The sequence below is a fragment of the Colobus angolensis genome, unplaced genomic scaffold (assembly GCF_000951035.1).
Source record: "Colobus angolensis palliatus isolate OR3802 unplaced genomic scaffold, Cang.pa_1.0 Scaffold26, whole genome shotgun sequence".
In the NCBI taxonomy this organism is placed as follows: Eukaryota; Metazoa; Chordata; class Mammalia; order Primates; family Cercopithecidae; genus Colobus; species Colobus angolensis.
The window spans coordinates 18301682-18312068 of NW_012115821.1; positions in this window are offsets into that span (position 1 = coordinate 18301682).

Below are 10387 nucleotides of genomic sequence, written 5' to 3' on the forward strand. Positions count from 1 at the left end.
CCAAACAAGTTCCTCATCTCCATCTGAGACCACCTCAGCCTAGACTTCATTGTCCATATTATTATCAACATTTTGGTCAAAGCCATTCAACAAGTCTCTAGGAAGTTCCAAACTTTCCTACATTTTCCTATCTTCTTATCAGCCCTGTGAACTGTTCCAACCTCTGCCTGTTCCAAAGTTACTTTCACATTTTTGGGTATCCTTAGAGTAGCACCCCACTCCTGGTACCAATGTACTGTATTAGTCTGTTTTCACACTGCTATGAAGAAATACCCAAGACTGGGTAATTTATAAAGAAAAGAGGTTTGATTGACTACAGTTCCACATGGCTAGGAAGGCCTCAGGGAACTTACAATCATGGCAGAAGTCGTTTCTTCACAGGGTGGTAGGAGAGAGAATGAGTGCAAGCAGGGGAAATGCCAGATACTTACGAAACCATCAGATCATGTGAGACCCATTATCATGAGAACAGCATGGGGGAAACTGCCCCCATGATCTGATTACCTCCATCTGGTCCCTCCCTTGACACATGGAGATTATTACAATTCAAGCTGAGATTTGGGTGATACCAGTTACTGAATGACATGCATATACAGTTACTCATCACTGCACTATCCTCAAGAGCAGAAGACTGTAAACAACCCAGCTGACTATCAGTATATGATTGGTTAAAGAAACTGATACATCTACACAATACAATATTATGCAGCTGTTTTTGAAAAATGAGGAGGCTTTCTATATACAGAGATGAAAACATCACAAGGATATATTAATTGTTTTAGAAACAGGGTACATAACAGTGTATATGGCATGCTACTTTTGTGTCAGAAGGGGGAAAAATAAGAATACATTTGTGTATTTGCTTAAAGAAACAATGGAAGATATACAAGAAACTGCTAATAGTTATTCCATGTTGAGAGATTGGGAGAACAGAGGATATAGAGACAGGAGTAAGAGTGACAGTTTACAATGTATATCATTGTAATTTTTTTTGTTTGTTTTGTTTTGTTTTGTTTTCTCAGCTGCAGTCTTGCTGTGTCACCCAGGCTGGAGTGCAATGGTGTGATCTCAGCTCACTGCAACCTTCCACCTCCTGGGTTCAAGCGATTCTGCTGCCTCAGCCTCCTGAGTAGCTGGGATTACAGGCACGTGCCACCACGCCTGGCTAATTTTTCTATTTTTAGTAGAGAGGGGATTTCACCACGTTGGTCAGGCTGACCTCGAACTGCTGACCTTGTGATCTGCCTGCCTCAGCCTCCCAAAGTGCTGGGACTACAGGCGTGAGCCACCATGCCCGTCCTCATTTTGATTTTTTGAGCTATGTGAATATATTACTTATTCAAAGCAATAAGAATACAGCTTTTCATAGTGTTTGTAACAGTTTAGCTAGTGGGGCGTGGGCTAGAGTGGAGGGAGCGGACATTAGAGTGAAATGTGAAGGACATTTAAAATCCTTGATCCCCTCCAGAAGTGTTTCTCAAACCCTGAGAGGTCCTGATTCAGGAAGTCCAAGTTGGGGCATGAGGCAGACGGACATCTATATTTCTAATCAGCTTCTGGGAGGATTCTGATGCCCATAGCCATGGAGGACTTTTTGTAAGCACAAGTCTTCTCTTACAGGTGTAGAGCCTGCAGAAGTATGGACTTGGGGTCACACAAACCTAGGTTCAAATTGTGGCTTACCTTCATCCTACCTGTGTGATGTTGGTCAAGTTACCTAACCTCTCCAAACACCCTTTTCTCAACTGCAAAGGGTAGATAACAAGGAACTGACATCACACGAACTTAAGGAGGATGAAATGGGATAATGCAGCTAAGTATTCAACAGGTATTATTTATTACCTTCATCCTGCAAACACAGCAAGCGTTTCAGCACCCAGTTACTGCTCTGGCTCTCACTCTGCCTGGGCGTGTCAAAGCCACAGGGAACCCTTCCCTCCATACCCCTACCACTGTTGCCTAGCCCAGACCTTTATCATTTTATCCCTATACTTCTGCGACTGACTCCTACTGGGTCATCCCTCCTCCTTTTTCCCCTTCAAATACATCTTTCTTCCCACAGTAACCAGAGCCATCTTTTCAAAAACAAAAATCAGACCCTGAGAATTCCCTGCTCAAAATCCTCCAACGGCTTCTGTTTCAAATTCAAATGCAGAGTCCTTACCAGAGCATCCAAGATCCTTGGCTACCCCTGCAGCTTCCCTGTCCTTCCCTCTCTCCCTTGCCTGCTGTGCTCCAGCCTCCTTCTCCTTGGAGTTTCCAGAACAAGCCAAGCTTGTTCCCACCTCGGGTCTTTGCTTGTGCTGTGCCCTCTGCCCGGATCACTCTTCCTCCACATTGTTTCTCACTGAGTTCAGATTCCTGCTCAGAAGTCCCCTGTGTGGGGAAAACTTTCCTGAACACCCCAGGTAAAAAAGAAGCACACACACACACACTCCTCTGAACTGTTACCTTACTTTGTTTTCCTTCCTTGCAGTTATCACTACTGATTTATTTGTTATTTGTTTACACTGTCTCCCCCACTGGATGGGATGTGTCCACCTTCTTCATCACATGACCATACCAAAGCCTTGAATGTTGTGGAAGCTCAATAAGCATCAACTGCATGAAGGGGTGAAGAGCGGGAGGAGAGCAGATTGGAATTCTTTTCTGCTCAGGTCCTGCCTCTTCCCATTCTTCCTAGGCTATGGCTTACCCTAGACACAGACCCTTTACAAAAGCACTTGATTTGCCAAGAAAAAGAGAACCTGGGAAACTGTTTCTCTGAAGAGAATCCTCAGTTACATCCCTGTGGGAGGATGCCAGTTGAAGGAAGAGGAGAAGGAGGGAAAAGGAAGACACTATAACAACACCACATCAAACGCTGTTTTTGAAGCTGTCAGAGAAATCTTTACAAAAAGCATGTAGGGTGGAAGATAGTATGTCAGCAGGTATTAATATGTGAAACATTCAAACAACACAGATGTTTCAAAAGGATGGTTTGCATGTGATCACCTGTTTCTAAAATCATCACCTGGTAGGAAAGGAAGACCTATGGAAGCTAAAGAGCAAGGCAAGGGAAGAGGTCGCTCTTTAGGGCTGGAGTGGATGTCCCATCAACAGGAAGTGATACATGTCTCTTAAACTGAGAAACATGACCACATTAGCAGGCCCAAACCAGGTGATATGGCCCAAGCAGTGGCTCCTGACCTCCTTACAATGCATGCATTTGCAGCCTTCCCTTCATTGAGTTGTTTTCACTGATAACAACTATTTTTTAAATGCTGAATTTTGGCCAGGTGTGGTGGCTCATGTTTATAGTTCCAGCAATTTAGGAGGCCATGGTGGGAGGATTACTTGAGCCCAGGAGTTGGAGAACAGCCTGGGCAACACGGTGAAACCCTGTCTCTAAAAAAATACAAAAATTAGGCGGGGTTGTGTACGCCTGTAGTCCCAGCTACTCAGGAGGCTGAGGTGGGAGAATCATTGAAGAGACTGTCATGACAGCAGAAAAGGAGGAAGTCTGTGGGTTATGAAGGAAAGCTAGCTCAACTTGTTCTCCTGTACTTGTGTCCTATCCATATGCACATACTTAAAGCTCCTGCAAAGTTAGTAACCTAGGAAATCAAGAAGTTCAATGATGAGTGAGAACAGGGAAGGGGAGCAAGAGGAAGGAGGAAAAGAAGAAAGAGGAGGAAGATGAGGAAAAAAAGAGGAGGAAAAGGAAGAGGAGGAAGAAGAGAAACAACTGGCCCAGCATCAGTACAGCAAATTTTTTTAATGTAAAAAGAATAGCAACACTTACAAAGAACAAAGAACACTCATCAGAAAAAAAAATGTTACTATGGAGCAGACAAAAATTGTAACCATTAATTTCACCAACTTTAAGAGCATAAGAAGCAATCCTCCTCACTGTTGAAAGATCACAACACAGAAATGCAGGAACTCAAAGATGACAGCACAGGAGGAGATGACACAGAAGCTGCTGGAATCTGGGAAGAATTACACAAAACTGATGAAATCAGCAAAGAAATAAAGATAAAATTGAAAAGAATGAAATGGAGAATAACTACCAGGAAAAAAAAAAAAAAAACTAAGGGAAGTAGAGAATAGAAACTATAAAAGCAAACAAAATAAAATGGAAATAACGGAAGAGTTAAAATAATAGCTAGAAAATGAGACATTGAGGACAGGCCAAAGCCGTTTGATATATACATGATTGTCTTCAAAGAAGGAAACCAAGATAATGAGAATATACTAAATATTTGAAGATATAATTCAAGAAAATTTCATGGAAATATAAGAAGACATGACTCTACACAGAGAAATGACATGCTGTATATTAGGGAAAGCTTATCCTGAATGGTTAGTCTTGAGAAAGAAACTGGATTTTAAAGATAAAGAAAGAATCCTTTGGATAGCTTAGCAAAAGTACCAAGTTGCTTATAAGTGGAAGATCAGGCTGGCCTTCAGAAGTTTGCATAACAACATTGAAGGCCAAAAGATAATGGAGTAATTCCTACAGTATTCTTAAGGGAAAAAAAAGTGTGACATAAGTATTTTATATCCAACCAAACTAACTTTCTACTGTAAAGGCTTCAAACAAATAGTGGTAAACAAGGAAAATCTCAGATAATGCTCTATACATGAGATCTTCTTGCAAAGGCTATAAAAACACAAATTTTAGCTCAACAAGAGATGCCTGGAGAAGAGCAGCAAAACAACTGTAGGTGAGTGATGAATATATTTCAGTATAAAATTAAGACCAAACAAATGTGGATTATGGGAACACAATAGAATGTAACTATTACTTAGACAATGCAGAGAGGTAAGGTATCTAAAATATGGAAAGGTAAACGAGGAAAAGAAGGTAGGAGCAAGATAAGTTGTTGATTGTCACATCTGAAGTAGCTAAGTGTCAAAAGATATCATTTAAATTCTATAAAGTTTATTATTTCACGGCACAGTGTTAAACACTAAAAAAGATGGCATTGTTGTCTAAAGTTAGGTATGGGATGGAAAAACGGAGGGAAAGAGAGAGAATTTTAATCTTATCATAGCTCATTACATATTGTTAAATAGATACTGCTCAAAGAAATAAAGAATTAAGAGTATCATAGAAATTAAAACTATCAGAACAAAAATCCATACCTTCCTAAACATCGAAAGAATTACAGAGAGGAAAAAAAGGAAAAAACAAAACAAAACAAAAATAGCCCATATACTGAAAGATTTATTCCAAAAAAATGCCACATAGACCAAAAAGATTAAAATTTTTTTGATGGGTTTAATTCTTTTTGTTTTGTTTTGTGACAGTCTCGCTGTGTTGCCTAGGCCGGAGTGCAGTGGCGAGATCACAGCTCACTGCAGCCTTGACTTCCCAGGGCTCAGGCAATCTTCTCACCTCACCGTCCTGAGTAGCTGGGTGCACTCAGGTGGGTGCACCCAGCTGAGTAGCATAGGTGCACACCACCATGCCTGACTAATTATTTTTTTATTTTGTAGAGACAGAGTCTCACTTAAGTCTCCTTTTTACAAAGAATTTCCAATTGAATACCAAAAAGTAAAGCCTTATTCTATGTTCTATTACAAAGAGCATACTTTCAACAAGATCATTCACAGAGGAAAAAGAAAGGGCAAAGAAAAGCCAAATAAAGGCAAACAAAAAGAAATCAGGAATTGTAATTTTAAATAAGAAACAAGGTAAAGTTACTGCCAAAAAGCATTTAAAAAGACAAAGAAAAACATTTTATGACACTAAAATGGTGGCTGAAACCTAGATAAGCTTAGGTTAGGAAAATAATAAACTAAAATGATGGAGTTTACAATGAAGATATAATATTTATAAATATTTATTTATCAAATACCATAGAACAACAGACATAAAAACTAGAGAAATAGAAATGCTATTACTGGGAAAGACGAACTCACCATGATAGACCCAGTGGACCAAAAAATATAATATGGAAGTTCTAAATAACACAATGAGATAGATCTGATTGATATATTTTTAATACTCTGCCCCAAAAATAGAGAACATTTATTCTTTTCAAATGCTTGTGTAACACAGAAATTGACTATAAAGAAATTTCAATAAAGCTCCAAAAATGAACACTATAGACAATATTTTCTGATCATAATGCAAAACAGAAATTGCAAGTTTCCTAGGGAATAAAAATATTTTAAGGACTAAATAAAAGGTTATGTAGCTAAGGCAGTACTCAGAGGAAAATTCATATCTTTAAATGTTTATAGCAATAAAAATGATAAAAGACAACCAATGAACAGACATTTGACCCCAAAATTTAGAAAAAGCTCAGTGAAGGACTAGGTGAAGTTAAAGGCAGAAACTAATGATTAGAAATATTATAAAAAATTATAAAGGAAGCACACATACGCCTACAGACAAAACAAAAACTATAGACCCATCTTACTTATGGTGCTGCAAATCCCCAAATTATATATTAACAAATAGAATCTAGCAACACATTGAAAGAATAATTTATCATGACGAAGTAAGATTGATTCAAAAATTCAAGAATGGTTCAATAGTGGGAAATCTTTTAATATAATTCATCCTGAAATATTATTAATAATTAACAAAGAAAACTAATAAGATTATCTCCATAAATGCTGAAGAGACAGTTGTCAAAATTCAGCAACTATTCTTTTAAAATTTTTTTTATTGTTTGGTTTTTGCTTTTGCAAGTTTATATTTTTGCATATATACTTATAAATATATATAGATACACTGAGTTATGTGATGATTACAACCCAGAATATACAACACAACTGAAATTATACATTGGAATTGCATATCTATAATTCATATGATGATGCACATTAATCTTAAATGGCACACTGAATGACAACATCTATCACATCTTCTTTATTAACCACCACTATTTTCTCATTATATCTTAACAGAATATAACACATTGTAAATTAAACAACGCAACTTATTATGTTATAAAAATAAAGGGTACAATGTCTAAATTTTAAAACAATAATTATTATTATAAAGAAGAAAGGTCTTATGAAGCTAAGTGAATGGGCAGTTAAAGATTAAATAAGCTTCAACAAATGTAAAATCATAGTTATAAGGAAAGTAATCTATATTACCTTCCCAAGGCATAACTCTCAATTATGATTTGTGGCCCAGCAAGGAGAGCTTGGAGTCTCATCAGTCCCTTAAGGTGTGTAATATTCCCTTTAACCAGACAGCAACTATTCTTGATTCAAAAAAATACATGATAATATAGGATTCAAAAAAATACTTCCTTAATGTAATAGCATAAATCTATCTCAGCTTGAAATGCTTAATGAGGAAACTCCAGAAGCATTCTGACCAAAACTAGTGCAATATAAGGATGCCAACTAGCTCTCCATCATTTAACATAAAATAATGTGCTTATTTGATGTACCTACTTAACGTACTAGTCTATGTAATTTGATAGCAGGAAAAAATAAAGAAAACTAAAGTCATAAAATTGGAAAGAGGAGATAAAACTATCATTATTTGAAGATTGTCTAATTGTGCAACTAGAAAATCAAAAAGAATCAACTGAAAAACCAGTGTGAGAATTTAAAAAGATATTGTGGTGCTAACTGAATATGTGGAAGTTAATAGCTTTCATGTATACATATATATACCACAACTAGTTAGAAGATACAATGGGAAAAAATACCTCATATACTGTAGTAGTAACAAGAAAGACAAAATGCCTAGAGGCAAGCTTAAAAGAAATGTGTAAGAAAAAATTTAAATACCATTAAAGGACAGAAAAGATGCCCTGAATGAAAGGAAATATATCATTATCTTAGATAATATATACATAATATCAGTGATTTCTAAATTAATTTATACATTTAAAATGGTTTAATAAAAAAGATCAATAACTTTGCTTTAGAACACATGACTCTAAAGTTCACATGGAAAAAACAACTAACATACTTGGGAAAATCCTGAAAAAGAAATGTAACAATGGAAGACTAGGCCTCCTATAGGTTCCCCAGTGAACCCCTGAGGCACACATACACTCTCCTTCTATGTCCTGATCTGGAAACAGAGTGCCTTGACCACTCTGTGACCTGGCCGGCTGCATGTTCCCTGCAGGCTTGAACCCATCCGGGGGCCTGGAACATTCTCGGGCACTGATAAAGCTGCTTAGGTTGTTGCTCAAAAACACTGAAAACATAACCCTTTTCTAAACATGTAGATATTAGCCCCCATCCTGAACCAGATTCCTTAAACTCTCATATAAAACCCCATAACCCGACTCCCTCAAGGCATACATACCTAGGCAGAACATCCCTTATCTCACTATCTGACTCGAGGATCTGCAGCAGACTCCTCTATACGCAGGTTCCCCTAATGAACGCTCTGGACTGATCATCCTAGTATTCAGTGCTTCTTTCTTTGAAATCCCAACTGGCCCCCTCTCAGGCAGTCCCTCGTAGGAATTCCCGTGCTGCTGCTTTTAGGGTGACTACAGCCATGGATTTGACTTGACAGCACACCTAACAAATATTAAAATATAAAGTGTCAATAATTAAACCTTGTGATACTGGAAAATGAACAGATTATTAGAACAAAAAACAAAAACAAACCGACAACCAAAAACAGCACAGAAAATCCTGAAATAAACCCAATAAATACTATACAGGCCTTTAATATATGATTAAAGGAGAATGTCAATGAAAATGGAAAAGAATTGTACTTGGTGTTGAGACAATTAGATATCTATCTGGAAAAGTTAAATTTTGGTTTATACCACACCCACATCAGGGAAAATTTCATTTGGATATAAGATTTAAATATAAAGAAACAATTCCCCTTCCCTAATACACATACCAAAAATATACTAGAAGAAAACATGAGAGAATTCCTTTTAAAACTTGGAATGAGAAACACCTATCTAACTGTGACCTCAAATCTAGAAGTCATAAAAAAGTTAAATTACATAAAGAAGTTTAAATCACATAAAGTATGGTTACTGAAAAATATTTTAAGCAAAGTCAAATGACAAATAACAGACTTCCAGTTATCATTTCAAAAGACCACCACTGTCACAATAAAAAATAGGAACAGGCAGGTGTGATGGCTCACGTCAGTAATCCCAGCACTTTTGGGAGGCTGAGACAGGAGCATCGCTTGAGCCCAGGAGTTCAAGGCCAGCCTGGGCCACATAGGGAGATCATGTCTCTACAAAAAATAAAAATAAAAATTAGCCATGTGTGGTGGCACATGCTTGTGGTTCTGGCTACTTGGAATGCTGAGATGGGAGGATGGCTTGAGCCTGGGAGGTCAAGGCTGCAGTGAGCTGTGATCATAACACTGCACTCCAGCCTGGGCAACAGAGAAGACTCTATTTCATAAAAGAGAGAGAGAGAGAGAACAAGTTGGAAACTTACAAAACCTTTGGTGGAGAAGCAGGTACAAAAGAATCCATTCATCTTAGATAGAGATAAAAGGAAACTATCTGAACTTTTGATGGCTGCATGAGAACTGGCATGATAGATTAGAATTCTGAGCACACCCATTCATAGAGCAATAAAGCAAGTCTCCGCTCACCTGCTGAGTCTCTCCCACAATCTGCACTGAGCACATGGCGGTGGTGTACTAAAGGCTGGGGATAAGGCAAAGTTGTTGACAAACATCCCTCCATTGCAAACAGGGTCTTCCTCTATTTGCAAGGCAGAGACTTTCCCCAACTACAAGGCAGCAGTCCGCCAAAGGCTAGTGTCAGGGCAGATAACTCTGAGAAATACCTTTAAAGCAGCGGCCCACAACCTTTTTGGCACCAGGGACCAGTTTCATGAAAGACAATTTTTTCACAGACCTGTGGGTGGTGGAGTGGTTTGGGGATGAATCTTTTCCACCTCAGATCATCAGGCATTAACTGGATTCTCATAAGGAGCACACAACCTAGATCCCTCGCATGTGCGGTTCACAATAGGCCTCACACTCCTATGAGAATCTAATGCCACCACCGATCTGACAGGAGCTGGAGCTGAGGCCGTAATGCTCTCTCGCCTGCCACTCACCTCCTGCTGTATGGCCTGGTTCCTAACAGGCCATGGACCAGGACCAGTCCATGGCCTAGGGGTTGGAGACCCCTACTTTAAAGAACTCCAGGCATTCATCATGAAAATGTAACTACTCTCCTAAGTCTGAGGGTAGGGTAGAAGGTCTGAGAGAGCTGAGAAATCCCTATGAAGCCTATAGACATTAAAAGAATGATAAGTGGGCTGGGTGCAGTAGCTCACACCTGTAATCCCAGCACTTTGGGAGGCCAAGGCAGGCAGATCACTAGGTCAGGAGTTCGAGATCAGCCCGGTCAACATAGTGAAACCCCGTCTCTACTAAAAATACAAAAAAAAAAAAAAAATTAGCCCAGCGTGATGG